The 15,996-nt window shown below is 36.7% G+C and overlaps 1 protein-coding gene across 10 annotated transcripts in view; it reads left to right on the top strand.

Moving 5' to 3' along the window:
• Positions 1–15,996, top strand: part of CNTN4 (contactin 4) — a 979,069-nt gene that overhangs the window by 541,071 nt on the left and 422,002 nt on the right. The gene's annotated exons all lie outside the window — the stretch shown is intronic.

Here is a 15,996-nt window from a genome sequence, read left to right as displayed (position 1 = left end):
TTGTATTTTGCAAACATCTAGTATTATTCTGCTTGTTCTCAAGACAGAGGCTTCACGAATTAATGCCTCCTTTCCCAGTTAAGTACTCAAAACTCATTTTCCTAAACTAAGTGGCAAAGAAAAAAATTTAAAGATGGGTGGTGGAAGAGGGTTACTTGATTATACTGAAAGCGTTTGATTAAATTTATTTGAGAGCCACAGCCAAATTAACAAAGACTGGCATACTTTACTCATCTCTTTCTCTTATTTTTCAGACATGAAAATTGCTCCGACTTCAAGTCTAGTCTGTGTGAAAGCATTAAGTGTTTCAGAAATCAACATGTCTTATCAATCTATTGTGCTCTGGGGAAAAAAAAATGCCAGTTAGTGACATTATTTCCTTATGTTCTAGAAACCTGATAATACCTTATTGTACATCAGGAGTATAAGCAAATTTCATTGGAAAGATATTCTTGTGACAAGATCTGTGAAGAACATTATGTTATTAACTTAGACATCTATACTTACAATATAGCTTTTCCAAGAGAGTTTTTGCTGGGCTACAGGTGGTTATTTAAGACAATCAATTTACATAGAACAATTTATTCTTTTTTCATGCTGTTAAAGCAAATTGGTATGTAATTAGATTTATATACTGAATAATCTCATTTGCATATCCAATTAATTCTTCCTGTTTTAATTTGCTAGGGTTGAATTCACATTAGTAGTAAAAATAACACTTAAAGTATCAAGGCCTCAAAATTTCCTTTGCTGTAATTTGTTCAAGATGTTCCATTTAAAAATTGGTCCCCAGAATTCTTTACAAAATCTACTGGGAATATGTAAAAGACTTTCCTTAAAAGTGCCCTTAGCCAAAAGTCACACAGTTGAGGTTTACTCTTTGTTCATGATGAAGAGGTTAGCAGATTGTAGAAAGTTAGTTCTTGCCTTAATACGCATTAGTATTCAAAACAAGGAAAACTCAGGTTCTGTTTTCACCCTCTGACCTTTGCCATGTTTAGGAGTATGTTTAAACACTGAGACATACATGCACAGAAATGAAATCTCTTCCTGAATAATTTATATTTATTCAGTTGTATCTCTTCAACATATTTGAAACCATAATAGGAATATATATATATATATATATATATATATATATATATATATATGATAGAAAAATATATTATTTTGGGATTCAAATACAGAAGAGCTTAGTATTTATTTGTTGCTTTTGCCACTTCTGATGTTGGGAAACTGATTTTGTCTATCTGAGAGTCAGTGTCCTCATCTGTAAAAACAAAGAGACTAATAGATGGTTTTCAAGAATGACTAAGATTTCCCATGGCATAGCATATGAAAGTACTAGTGTGGATCCAACAATAGAAGATATTCAGTCAGCAGTGGTATCTGGTCTGTAATAAACACATATAAACACAATCAATCAAAATGAATGTTCAATTTCTAGGACTTCATAATACTTTTATTAAGTTCAATGACTGTTTATTAGTGGCCATTTTCATTCCCAGAATTTGAATTTAAATATTGGCTAAGCATTTAGTACAAATTATTTAGTATCTCTATGCCTTAGTTTCTTCATGTGTAATTCAGGAATAATAAAGAGTATTTTTACCTCATAAAATTGTCATCAGAATTTAAGGAGTTAGTACATGTTAAACCCTTAGACTGTTCCCTGGTTCATAGTAAGCACTCCATGAATGTGAACCATGGCTATCATTGTTGTCATGTTGAAAGAATAGGTATTCATATCAAAGTTTCTTTATCATTATCTATCTTTAAATGTGTGAGTGTTTTAGGGCTACCATAGCAAAGTACCACTGACTATGTAGCTTAACAGGAATTAATGTCTTCCCAGTCTTAAAAGCTAGAAGTGTCAGAAGTTTAGATTGTTCCTGAGGCCTCTCTGCTTTGCTTTCAGATGACCACCTTTTCCCTGTATCCTCACATGGCCTTTCCTCTGAGTGTGTCCAAATTTTCTCTTCTGATAAAGACACCAATCAGATTGTTTTAGAAACTGCCCTAAGGTGTCATTTAATGTAATCACCTCTTTAAAGGTGCCATGTCCAAATATAGTCACCTTCTGAGGTACTGGTGGTTAGAGCTTCAGCATGAAGTTTGGAGAAACATAATTTAGCTCATAACTCCAAGGTCGAATTTCCCTTATACCTGGTAGATACCCTGAAGCTCTACTTTCAAAACTAATATTAAATGTAAGCATATCTGTTTACAGAAGGTATTTAAAAAGCAGTGCCAGGCACAGTGGCTCACACCTGTAATCCCAGCACTTTGGGAAGCCGAGGTGGGCGGATGACCTGAAGTTAGGAGTTTGAGACTACTCTGGCCAACATGGTGAAACTCTGTCTCTACTAAAAATAGAAAAATTAGCCAGGTGTGGTTGTGGGCACCTGTAATCCCAACTACTTGAGAAGCTGAAGCAGGAAAATTGCTTGGACCAAGGAGGCAGAGATTGCAGTAAGCTGCAATTGTGCCACCGCATTCCAGGCTGAGCAACAGAAGAGCAAAAGTCTGTCTCACAAATAAATAAATAAAAATAAAAAGCATAGGTAAGCTATGCCTTATCTCAAGATCTTGGCCCATTTTCTGTGGCTACAGCCATGCTTTCAAAGCCGTACTTTTGTTTTTTCCCCTCAGATTTTTATAGCCTGTGTGTCAGATTCATGTAGTAGAAATGTCATAACATTTATGGCCCAGACACCTAGGCTTATACTTCAGATTTCTTGCTTGTTATACAAATATACACATACAAATTAACTGAACTCAGGCAACTTATTTTACCTCCATGAGACTTCATTTTACTTATCTGTGAAAGGGGATATATTTCCTCACAAACAGATGCAACCTAAGACAGGATAGGGAAAAGAATTTTGTAAATTCCAAATTGCCATAGAGATACCAGCTGTCTCTGCTTACTGAAAAGGCAATCTTAATTCCATTTTCTATTTTATGATCATTGTTAGTTTATAGTTATTAATATTAAATGGCTTTAGTGGTCACTTTAGGAAAGACATTTACTTTGTTGCTAAAGCAATATGTTTACAATTAGATACAAGTTTCTTTCTGGATTTGAAGATAACTGTAATTTGCAGTTGACACTTATGCAAATCGCTGTGTTTTGCTACATCCCCATTTAAAAATTGGTAAATCCTTCCCAGTCATTATTGACTGTGTATAACAACTGCAAAGGAAATGCTCTGAAGATTTTTTTTTTCCTGTCAAAATGCCGCTTTGCCTTCAGAACCACCATCTAAGCATTATCTTAATGACACTTACTTTATTTGGAATGCCTATATCTTTTGTATAATTTTCAAATAGCCTACAGATATTTGAAAAACTTTACCAGCTTCTTCATCATTTCAATCTGGGAAATGAGCAACCTATTACAAGGCATGCCTTGTTTTATTGTGCTTTGCTTTATTGCACTTCACAGAGTCTGAATTTTTTACAAATTGAAGATTTGTGGAAACAGTGCATCGAGCGAGTCTTCTGGCACCATTTTTCCAACAGCCTGTGCTCACTTTGTGCCTCGGTATCACATTTTGGTAATTCTCACAGTATTTCAAAGTTTATGATTAGTATTATACCTGTGATCTGTGATCGATCATTGATATTGCTATTAATTGTTTTTGAAATATCATGAACCTCACCCCTTTAAGACAAAGAACTTAATCAGTCAATGTTGTGCTCTGACTGCTCCACTCACTGGCCTTTCCCCAGTCTCTCTCCTTCTCCTTGGACCTCCCTTTTCCCTAAGGAACAACAGTATTGAAATTAGGCCAATTAATAACCCTACAGTGGCCTCTAACTGTTCAGGTGAGAGGAGGAATAGTATATCATTCACTTTGAACAAAAAACTAGAAGGAATTGACCTGAATGAGGAAGGCATGGTGAAAGCCAAAATAGACTGAAAACTGGGCCTCTTGTGCCAAACAGTTGTGAATGCAAAGGAAAAATTCTTCAAGGAAATTACAAGTGCTACTTCAGGAAATACATGAATAAGAAAGTAAGACAGTCTTTTTTTTTTTTTTTGAGACCAAGTCTCCTTCTGTCACCAGGCTGGAGTGTAGTGGCTGGATCTTGGCTCACTGCAACCTCTGCCTTCCAGGTTCTAGCAATTCTCCTGCCTCAGCCTCCCAAGTAGGTGAGATTACAGGCATGCACCACCACACCCAGCTAATTTTTATATTTTTAGTAGAGACAGGGTTTCGCCATGTTGGCCAGGACAGTCTCAATCTCTTGACCTTGTGATCCACCCACCTCAGCCTCTCAAAGTGCTAGGATTACAGGCATGAGGCACCACATCCGGCCCCAAAAGTAGGACAGTCTTATTGCTGATATGGCCAAGTTTGAGTAATTTGGATAGAAGATCGCACCAGTTGCAACATTCTCTTAAGCCAAAGCCTAATCCAGAGCAAGGCCCTAATTCTCCTCGATTCTGTGAAGGCTGAGAGAGGTGAGGAAGCTGCAGAAGAGAAGGTGGAAGCTGGCAGAGGTTGCTTCATGAGATTTAAGGAAAGAGATGCCACCTCCTTAACGTAAAAGTGCAAGATGTAGTAACAAGTGCTGATATAGAAACTTAAACTGCAGCAAGTTTTTCAGATCTAGCTAAGATGATTAATAAAGGTGGCTACCCTAAACAACAGATTTAAATGTAGGTGAACAGCCTTATATTGGAAGAAGATGCCATCTAGGACTTTGATCGGTAGAGAGGACAAGTCAATGCCTGACTTTAAAACTTCAAAAGACAGGCTTACTTTCTTGTTAGTGGTTAATACTGCTGGTGACTTTAGGTTGAAGACAATGTTCATTGACCATCCTGAAAGTCCTAGGGCCCTTATGAATGATGCCACATCTACTCTCCTTATGTTATTTTATGGAACAACAAAGCCTGTATAACAGTACATCTGTTTACAGCATGGTTTGCTGAATATTTTCTGCCCACTGCTGAGACCTACTGCTCAGAAAAGAAAAGGTTCCTTTCAAAATATTACTGCTGTTTGAAAATGCACCTCGTCACCCAAGAGCTCAGATGAAGGTATATTAAGAGATTTATATTGTTACCATGTCAGCTAACACAGCATCCAATCTGTAGCCAATGGATCAGGAGTCATTTTGACTTTCAAGTCTTATTTAAGAAATACATTTTATAAAGTCATAGCTGCCGTACATAGTGATTTCTCTAATGGATCTGAGCAAAGCAAATTGAAAATCTGCTAGAAAGGATTCACCATCCTAGACCTTCACAAGAGGTTTAAGAAAATTTGTGCCTGGGCATGGTGGCTCACACCTTTAATCTTAGAACTTTGGGAGGCCAAGGCAGGCAGATCACTTGAGGCCAGGAATTCGAGACCAGCCTGACCAACATTGCAAAACCTTGTCTACCAAAAATACATACATACAGACACACACACACACACACACACACACACACACACACACACATATGTGTGTGTGTGTGTGTATATATATATATATATATATATATATATATATAGGCAGATGTGGTGGTGCATGCTTATAGTCCCAGGTACTCAGGAAGCTCTGAAGCAGGAGAATCACTTGAACCTTGGAGACATGGACTGCAGTAAGCCAAGATCACACCACTGCTCTCAAGCCTGGGTGACAGAGCAAGAATCTAGTCTCAAAAAAAAAAGAAAGAAAAAAGTAAATTTATGATTCATGAGAAGAGGTCAAAATATCAACCTTATCAGGATTTTGGAAGAAGTTGAATCCAACCCTCACAGATGACTTTGAGTAACTGAAAACTTCAATGGAGGAAGCAACTACAGATGTGGTAGAAATAGCAAGACAACAAGAGTTAGAAGTAGAGCCCAGAGAGAAAAGTGATTGAATTGCTGCAATCATGATAAAACTTGAGTGGACAAAGAGTTGCCTTTTGTAGATAAGCAAAGAACATGGTTTCTTGAGATGGAATCTATTCTGGGTAAGATGCTGTGCAAATTGTTGAAATGACAATAAAAGATTTCAAATATTATGTAAACTTAGTTGATAAAGCAGTGGTAGGGTTTGAGAAGATTGGCTTCAATTTGGAAAAATGTCCTACTGTGGATAAAATACTGTAAAATAGGCCAGATGTGGTGGCTCACACCTGTAATCCCAGCACTTTGGGAGGCCAAGGAGGGTGGATCACAAGGACAGGAGATTGAGGCCCTCCTGCCCTGTGACTACTAAAAATACAAAAAATTAGCTGGGCATGGTGGCACGTACCTGTAGTCCCAGCTACTCGGGAAGCAGAGGCAGGAGGATCACTTGAACCAGGAGACAGAGGTTACAATCAGCTGAGATCGTGCCAGTGCACTCCAGCCTAGGTAACAGAGCGAGACTCCATCTCAAAAAGGTAACAAATAAACAAACTATAAAACAACATTATCTGGTACAGAGAAAATCTTTCATGAAAGAAAGAGTCAATCTATAGAGCAAAGTTCAATGTTGTCTTATTTTAAGAAATGGCCACAGCCACCCCAACCTTCAGCAACATCCACCCTGATCAGTCAGCAGCCATCTCAATTGATGGAAGACTCCTCCTGCAAAAAGATAACAACTTTCTCAAGTCTCAGATACTTATTAGCATTTTTTAACAATAAAATATTTTTAATTAAGGTATGTGCATTATGTTTTTTTTAGACATAATGCTATTGCACACTCATTCGACTACACTGTAAACATGACTCTTGTATGCAATGGAAAACTAAAAAAATTGTGTGACTCATTTTATTGCAGTATTTGTTTTATTGCACTAGTCTGGAACTGAACTTAAGAATCTCTTCATAGATAAGACTATAAATGTATGGAATTTCATAGGCTAGAGGTATCTTAAAGAACATCTAATTCATTTATAATTCTGTTGTAAAGGTTATAGACTCTTTACTATGGAAAGCAAAGACACTAACATTTTTACTAGCAGACATTGAATGAACAAGTTTTTAAGTCAAAAAGGCTGTTATGGTCTTTTCCTTTCTGATGTCTTCTAAGAACCCACCAGGATAAAGATTCAAGAGTGACCACTGCTGTCTATTTCACTGCTTCATCCTTTCACCACCTCTTTTGATCTCATCTCTTTGAGCCTCCTCTCTTGCAGTGAAGGGACAAACAGGGTAGAAATATTCCCTTAGGACAGTCTTGCTTCCTTTGTGCTCCTGATGATCCCTTTGTATTTTCAATCCGTGAGTATCTTTAATGCCTTTATTCTCTCCTTCTCCCTAAAATAGTATCACTTCACCAAGGCCACTGCATAGTCAGTCATTTGGTTCTATCAATTCTCATGGAACCTACAAGACAAGCAGCCTTTTCACTTTTCGAAGAATGGTACCTCTCAGCACATAATCTGGGTATTACACTGAAGAAAGTCTAGCTCTTCCCTTGATTGAGTAACATTATGGAAACCACCAAGGGCCAAGCACAGTGGCTCATACCTGTACTCCTAGTTCTTTGAGAGGCTGAAGCAGGAAGATCATTTGAGCCCAGGAGTTTGAGACCAACCTAGGCAACATAGGGAGACCCCCATCTCTACAATTTTTTTTTTTGAGATGGAGTCTCACTCTGTGACCCAGGCTGCAGTACAGTGGCATGATCTCTGCTCACTGTACCCTCTGCCTCCCAGTCCAAGCAGTTCTCCTGCCTCAGTCTCCCAAGTAGCTAGGATTACAGGCACCTGCCACCACACCTGGCTAAATTTTGTATTTTTTTTCAGTAGAGACAGGATTTCACCATGTTGATGAGGCTGGATTACAGGCATGAACCACTGCGCTTGACCAAAACTTAAACAAACAAACAAACAAACAAACAACAACAACAACAAACAATAGTCAGGCATGGTGGTTCATGCCTGTAATTCTAGCAACTTGGGAGGCTGAGGCAGGAGGATTGCTTGAGTTCATAGGATCAAGATTGTAGTGAACTACGTTTGCAGCACTGCACTCCAGCCTGGGCAACAGAGAAAGACCTTGTCTCTGAAACAAACAAACAAAAAACACACCAAGGAATTTGGGAACAGAGAGGATATAAAAACTTCATCGCAATTACACATTCACTTACAAAACAACTGAAAGTGGCTAAATAAGTACTAGTTATTTATTTAATACCAGCGGAAAGTTGTCAATAGGACACAACTCCTGTCCTTGTGGATCTGCTAATCTAGACAGACACTTCTCTCCCAAAATACAGTAAGTGTTTGGCAGATAATGAAAGGGGACAGCTGTGCAGCTGCAATGGGGCATGACATTGAAACTGAATCCAAAGCCAGCTGTGTCTCTGAGGTACATGCAATGTAAGAGGGAGAGAAGAAAGAAAAGACTTTCTGGAGAATACGCCAGTGTTTCTAGGCACACAGGAATTAACAAAGAAAACTCAGCAAAGGCCTAGAGCACAAGGACTTGTCCAATGACATGAGAGAAGCAGGGAAGTAGTAGTACAGGTCTCAGTGGAATCCATGACTTAGTATTGTATATGATTTTTCATAATGCAGAGTGGATCTCTTATGTGAATGCATTCTCCATTATAGGAGTGTGGTCACTTATCACATTTAAGCTGTTGTTTGAAATACTTATGGATCTTTTCCTTTGAAATTTTCTTTACGGCTTGTGTTTTATTAAGTGCTGGTAAACTCTTGTCCTTTGAAGTTAGATTTCATTTTTGGCAACAGCTAAGCTTTCTATATTTAGAAACGTGTTCAGAGCCATGCTACGGTAAATGTTGGTGTTCATGCTGGGTAATACTGTTTTTTGGTCAAAAATGAATTGTTACTGTAAATTAACGGAGCTAATTTTTACGTGGTTTATAAATCAGTTCTCTGTAGTTTTTAAAGCTGAGTTTTAAACCATATGAGTTAATACATGTGAAAGCTTTTTTAAAAATTATAAGTCTCTACACTAAGACTTTTTTATTTTTATTGTTATTAAGTTATATCACATTTGAACTGCTTTAGAATTCAATAAATATGTTTTAAATTCTCTTTTAAACTACAAGTTTCTTCAGTAATTGTTCATTTCATGGTGTCTACCAATTAAATAACTGGTATATTAACCAGAGCTGTAGATTGAGCTCTTTTCCAAATATTTAGATTTCAGATTTATAGAAAAATACCTTAAGAGAATTGTCAAATGAGGAAACTGACACTCAGAAAGGAGAAATAAGCAAGATATCTAAGATCACAAGGGTAGTAATTGATTTACCAAATAATATAGTTTGAAATTCCTGACACTAACTCAACTAAAGCTCGGCCCTTTCACTCATGTAGATCTAGTAATTTTCTCCAGAAATACTCTTCTTTCTCCTATTTTCTCTCTAAAACCTCTGCCTTCACCCTCCGTTATTCTCCCCATCTCTCTTTGTATTGCTTCCGTGTGATGGTTTGGATAACAAAAAGATAGTCTTCTTGCCTTTATATTTCTTTTATTTTTCTTCAGTGACTACTCGACAATCTTGCTCAGAATGGACACTAAATGAATGAATTTCTAATTGTTTTTGCACCTTTCTCTTCTGTTAGGATCAAGCGACCAGTTCCTCTGTACCAAACCCAGGATGTGTTTTTGATTTATGTGATCTGTGCTTTTGAGTTATAAGTGGTTCCATAGGGCCAACTAGCAGCTAGAAAAACAGTAAGTTTGGGACTGTAAATAGTTATAGGGAAGTGGAAGTTTTTGGTTGTTTTGTTGTTAATTCTTTGTTTTGTTGCCCTTGGTAGACAAAACTTACCTATGATAGCACTTACAGTTTCTAATTTACCCAATTCCATGCTTTCCTTCTAGAAAGCAATTGCTGTGTTTCCCTTCAGGGGATGAGCTTTACCTGCTCTTGCTCTTTCTACTCCAAAGCTGAGCTACAGGAATTCAAGTGGGATCTGGAAATGCCGTTAAAAAAAAAAAAAAAAAAAAAAAAAAGAGGTTTTTTTATTTTAACCACCTTGGCAATGGCCAGTTGTTTCTTTCCATGGTCAGCCTCTTTGTTGTTTGTTGAGAATACTGTCTAAGAAAATCCCCTCAAAACTAGAAGCATCTGAAATCTATACAGATTGCAAGGGCTAAAAATACAGATACAATGAAATGTTATCATTTTAATTACTGTGCTACTTTCAAAATTATACTGTTTGTAATCATGGTTATTGAAAAAGCCCAAACATTTGAGTTTAATTATAAGCTTTATAATCCTAAGATACAGTCCTTTTTTCTCTTGCTTTTATATACCACGTGTCTTTCTTTTCTACAACACTTAATAAGGACAGCTCAAGGGTATTAATTCTGGGGATGAGTAAAAATGATGTTATTTTTTCTCAAAGCCTAGTCAGGTCAGTCCACAAGCATTCAGCCCTGCTGGCAGTATGTATTTGAAGAATGTATCTTTGTTTAGGAAAGAAAAAGAAAGTTTGCAAAGAATGTGGATAAATATTATATGCTGCTTCCCTTCAGGCCTGTTTTTTTCCCCCAGTTCTTTCTTACCCTAGCAAATATAGTCAGGAGTCCTGGATTGCACTTTGTGAGAACAAATAGGAATCTGTAGGCTTTCCTTGAAGGTCTGGGTCATAGCGGCTTCTTTGCTTCTCCTTATTACCTCCTGCGTGGCACTGGCTAGTATGCCCCAGATAACACGGGAAAGGAATTCGACTACTTGACATCTTACATGCAACCAAACACTTCAGAACATATAGAACTTTGTGAATCAGGATAGCATCTCATTCTGAATGTCAGACGGATTTTTAAGAAATTTATTCCCCAAATAATTGTTTCTGAGGAGGTATTTTGGCTCTCTAAGGTACAGTCACATAGAGTCACTTTGTCTCTGAAGTCATACCCTATAAGCAATATAAATCCTGATGTTTCAGGGAATTTAGAAAATATGTTTGTTTTATTCCTCCTCCTTCCAGGTATGATACAGAATCTTAATGAGGAGTTTATGTTGCCTTTTGAATCATTAACTCTAAAGAGAGCTCAGGAATGTTAGACTTGGGAGATTAATAACTGTAAGTGCAAAGAGAAATCTTGTCTGTTAAAAAATTCGTATGCACTATTGCATCACTCAGTATGTACGCCAGGCTTTCTATTTTTAACATCTTTAATGACAAGCTGTCTCCTTGGTTCTGTATGCCCTTCACCTTTGTCAGAATGAGATTGATAGTGAAAGTTTCTCTGCTATTCTCATAAAAGTTGAATTAAGGGTCTTGAGTTTGGTTTAATGCACTGCAGCATTATCTCACATTTATCTGGTGGCCTCTCCTCTGTTTCTGTTTCCTGCTTTTCCTGTATTCTAGCATGCAGGGCAGTTGGCAGGGACTGGCCATGCAAAATAATAACTGTTCCCAGAAGTCATTGTGTCATCTAAAAGTACAACATTATAGTGATATACCTGACTTATCTATAATACAGAAAAGGGAGTCAAAATAACTTAAAGTATTGTACACTGCCAAAGCTATTTGAAATGATGGAACATGAATATTTTGACATCTAGTAGCCTAGTGCCTCTTTGTCAGAAGATGCCAATGAAACGAACATGCAGATCACTTCAGTATTACCAAGATTCTTTTGACTTGCTTTCTGGATAATCCCACTGGGTTTTTAACTTGCAAATATTTGAATGTCCATCACATGGAGGAAGAAGCTGACTTGTTTGCAATAGAACCCAAACAAATGGTGAAAACTAAAGACGCATTCTACCTTGGATTCAGGATGTGCTTTCTGATAATTAGAGATATCTCAAAAAATAAAATGGACTTTCTGGAATGGAAAAGATAAGAATGTTTATTTTTCTGGAGACATTAAAATTGTAACCATATTTGGTAAGAATGTTGAAGAGTAAAACCATGCATCCTAGTGAATATTAAAGAAATTTAAAGAGAATAATTATAAATCAAAGTTATCAGAAGGACAGATGTAATCCCATTTCACTGCATGATAGTAAATGAAGATACATGCAATGTTTCCAAGAGAGAAAAATTTACTCAGAGTTCAAGAAATTCAGAGCAAATGCAAAAAGATAAGAAGAAAAATGTAGTCTAAGGATTATAACTACTTCTGCCCATTCAAAAAGCAGTTATGTTTATGGTTTACTCCCAGGTTACATTGTGTAGAAGCATTATCAGATCCCCTATCTGGTTCTCTTTAGAGCATGTTTCACCAGTTTTTATCAAAGACTTTTTTTTTTTCAGAGAGATTGATGTCTGTCTGTTTTCTCCCAGTGCATTGTAAATTTCATTAAGACCACAACTATGTCTTTTCTCCGTTTGAATCTCAAACTCTAGTACAGTCCCTGGAGCATAATGTGGACTAAGTTAACATTTGTTGAATGAATTAATGAGTGAACACATTGTGACAATTATAATGTGACAAATTATTGAGAGATCAAGTCTCAAAAGGGAGGTCTAAGCTAATTAATGTTCTGAATGTGTATGCAGTACTAGCTTATTTACAAAAATCTTTCTTCATATGTATATGGGTCAGCAGCAACTAGAACTTGGCTATGGTCTATAGATCCCAGTGTCGATATCTGTTCAGGTATTCTATTCATACCTTACCAACTGTCTTCCTTTTCCTGTGGTGGAAGGACTGCCAGTTTCATCTAAGTGGTTTGCTTCAGAGTTCAGAGAATAACTCATTGGGAGTTCTGGTCAGATATTTTCAAATTCAAATGAGTAAACTCTGAAAAATCTATACATAATGCAAAGTAGTTTAAAATTACAGTGGTGATTTGATGTGATCTGGAACAGTTCACCCACTCCTACTTGGCAATAAAAATAAATTATGTAATGGGACAGTCACTGTTACAGCTTAGAAAACTGTTAAAAACTCAAAATAAATATATAGGTTAATGTCATGAAATAGTTGACTGGACAAGAATATTTTTCCAATTCTAAGGGTAGAAGTGTTTTTGTAAACATTCCTACATGTCAGAAAACTAAATAAAAATGACCTCCAGCTTCAAGGCACTTATTGAAAACCTATTTTAAATTGAATACACAAGCCAAGATAATACAGACTGTTTGATAAGAAACATTAGAGAAATCTATAACATGAGGCTTTTTATTATAGGTTTATTACATCAATCTCTCTAGTGGGTAATGGAACTTGTAAATATACTCTTATGTAGGAGTCTCCTTGCGGGCTTTTTATTCATGCTGAAGTAAGCACAGCAAACTTATTTGCTGTCAGGGTACATTGAATTTAAGATTAGTATTTATTTTGGTTCTAAGGAGGTTTTGCTTTTGTGAATTGAAAGTTGGATCAGCTGCATGAAAACAAGATGGGACTACAGGGAGCACAGGAAGTAAATTAGTTTTTTTCTAAATATGCATTCTGTAAACCTAAGTATTTAGCTAGCGTGGGGTACATATGTGCAGTTTCTTAGATGAGTGAGTCATGTATCGGATGTGTATGTTTATGGCTCTGTGATTTGGGTAGAGATAGATATTCAAAATGACACATTGCATTTCTGTTCTAATACAAATACTCTTTTCTAATACAAATATTTCTAGAGAAAATATATATATATTTAGAAAGAAGAATTCTTAACCTCTTTTTCTGACCAGTGACTTTCTTAACTTCAGTGGGGGCATATGAAATAAAACCCTCAAAGTCGTCAGCCACGCTATACATTTCATATCATGGACAGATAACACTGACACATTTTTCTGGCTTGTTCTGACACTTGAATAGAATGTATCAGGTGTAACTGAAGTCATGAGAATGACTTGCCAATACAAAGGATCATAATAATAAATAGCTACATTTTATTAATGATATACCAGATACTGTGCTAAGTGAACTATATGTGTTATTTCGTTTAATGCTATGCTTCTGAGACAGCCAGGTTGAAGGGGGTACGAAGCAAAACTCTAGCCAGCCTGCAGCCTGGGGTGGACCCTCAGGAAGTTTGGCCTGGTGGGAAGTGCTCTAGTAGGGACTCTGGCCTAGTGAGAGTGTCTGTTTTTCCTTTTTCTTCCTTTCACCCAATAAAACCCTGTCTTACTCACCCTTCAAACCATCTGTGAGCCTAAATTTTCATGGCCGTGGGATGAACAGGGACCCCGTCTTTAGCCGAACTAAGGAAAAGTCCTGCAGCACTTATACATGACTATGAAGGCAGGTACCATTGATATGCTCATTTTCCAAAGACAGAAAAGTAAAACTTGCAGTAGTACGATTTACTGAAATTCACACAAACAAATTTAAAGTCTGTTCCATGTATCTATGTTGTGTTGTTACCTTCGGATCTCACTTTATATTTGTAAACAATCTTTCCCATTTTCTTAAATCTCCAAATCATGAATGTTTGCACCATCCTTTGTTCCTTTTGGACATTTGTAGCAGAATGTCTATTTTTTTTAATATTAGCTTATAATCTGGGGAGTGAGCAGTAATATTCACATATTTATCTGAAGGAAGTGAGACTTAGAGAGATGGAGTGACTTGCCCAGGCTTGGTTTACTTGTTCTTAATTTCAAGGCTTTTTTTTATATGAAGCTCACACTCTCTCCAATAGAGATGTTCAAAGTTCTAAGTCCAGAATGGGATAAGCTGTAAGTCATGATTTCATAAGAATAAATACCTACTTTAATTTTTTATGTAGGCATGCATATAACACACACACACACACACACACACACACAGAGCTAATATTTCAGGTCTCATGAATTGTATTTGGTCTTAAAATACAGTGAGATAAGAAAGAATGTTTCTGTTCAAAAAAATCACATACTTTGTATCATTAGAGACAGAATTGATAACTCTTTATTGAAGAATAAAAATTCATTGAGAACAATCTTAAAAATAGGAGCAGGCCAGGTTGGGGCTCAAACTTGTAATCCCAGAAATCTGGGAGGCCAAGGCAAGCAGATCACTTGAGGTCAGGAGTTGGAGACCATCATGGCCAACATAGTAAAACCTCATCTTACTAAAAATACAAAAATTAGCCAGTTATGATGGTGTGTGCCTGTAATCCCAGCTACTCAGGAGGCTGAGGCAGGAGAATCACTTGAACCCAGGAGGTGGAGGTTGCAGTGAGCCAGGATCACATCATTGCACTTCAGCCTGGGTGACAAACTAAGACTCCATCTAAAAAAAAAAAAAAAAAAAAAAAAAGAGGGGAAATCTGTCATATCTGTACTATCTTATAGGTATGATGTTAGTCTGCAGTAAGGGTTTTGTTCTCTTATCTCCCATAATGATCAGTGAATTCTAATGAATTCTATATTAATGTTCAAGTTGGTCCTTAGTTTTATTATTTCCCTTTTGACTTCTTTGACTTGGCTTTCTAAATACCATATCATCAGCCTGAGCCCAGGGCCACATCTTTTCTTTTTTTATCCTTTACAATTTCTCATAATATCTAGTAAATTATACACGACTATTTGTTTGGTTGTTTTCTTTTGATATGGTGATGTTCGAACTCATTCTAAATGTACATAATATTTTTGAGAGACATTTTAAACCCAATAACATGTACATTTCTTAAAACATTGCTCTTGTTCAGATACATCGAGTTGGAAATCTGGTCAGGGATCGTTTGAACAGCTTCATTTTCTCAGCTATACCTTATACATGAAATCCTATTTCTGTTTGTCTTTTATTGGCTTTTAAAATAGCATGACGATTTGATGCAAAGTCACTGGGCTTTGGCAAATCTCTATTTCCTCCCAGCCACAGAAATTTACATTTCTTCCCTAGCTACTCTGACTGTGAATAATCTATCTGTGGAGTGACCTCAGTTCATTTGAAAGCATCCAACATACTGGAAACTGTAAAGCCACAGAACTCACTGATTTTTCAAGGTCTAAGAGATGGTTTATAAATGATAACAAAACGACAGTAGTATTCTCAAAACATTTTTTTAAAAAGAAATATAGTTAGAGTCTACAAGGACTTATTTAAGAAAGGTGTCCTAATATTGGGGGTGGTAGATTCACTAGCACTGTTATATCAAACAAGTATTTCATGTGTGAGGAGATAAAGCAGCAAACTATACAAAATAAAC

Source organism: Saimiri boliviensis, chromosome 8 (assembly GCF_048565385.1).
Source record: "Saimiri boliviensis isolate mSaiBol1 chromosome 8, mSaiBol1.pri, whole genome shotgun sequence".
Lineage (NCBI taxonomy): Eukaryota > Metazoa > Chordata > Mammalia > Primates > Cebidae > Saimiri > Saimiri boliviensis.
Note: the sequence above shows the minus strand (reverse complement) of the source record. Positions and strands in the feature narration are given on the sequence as shown.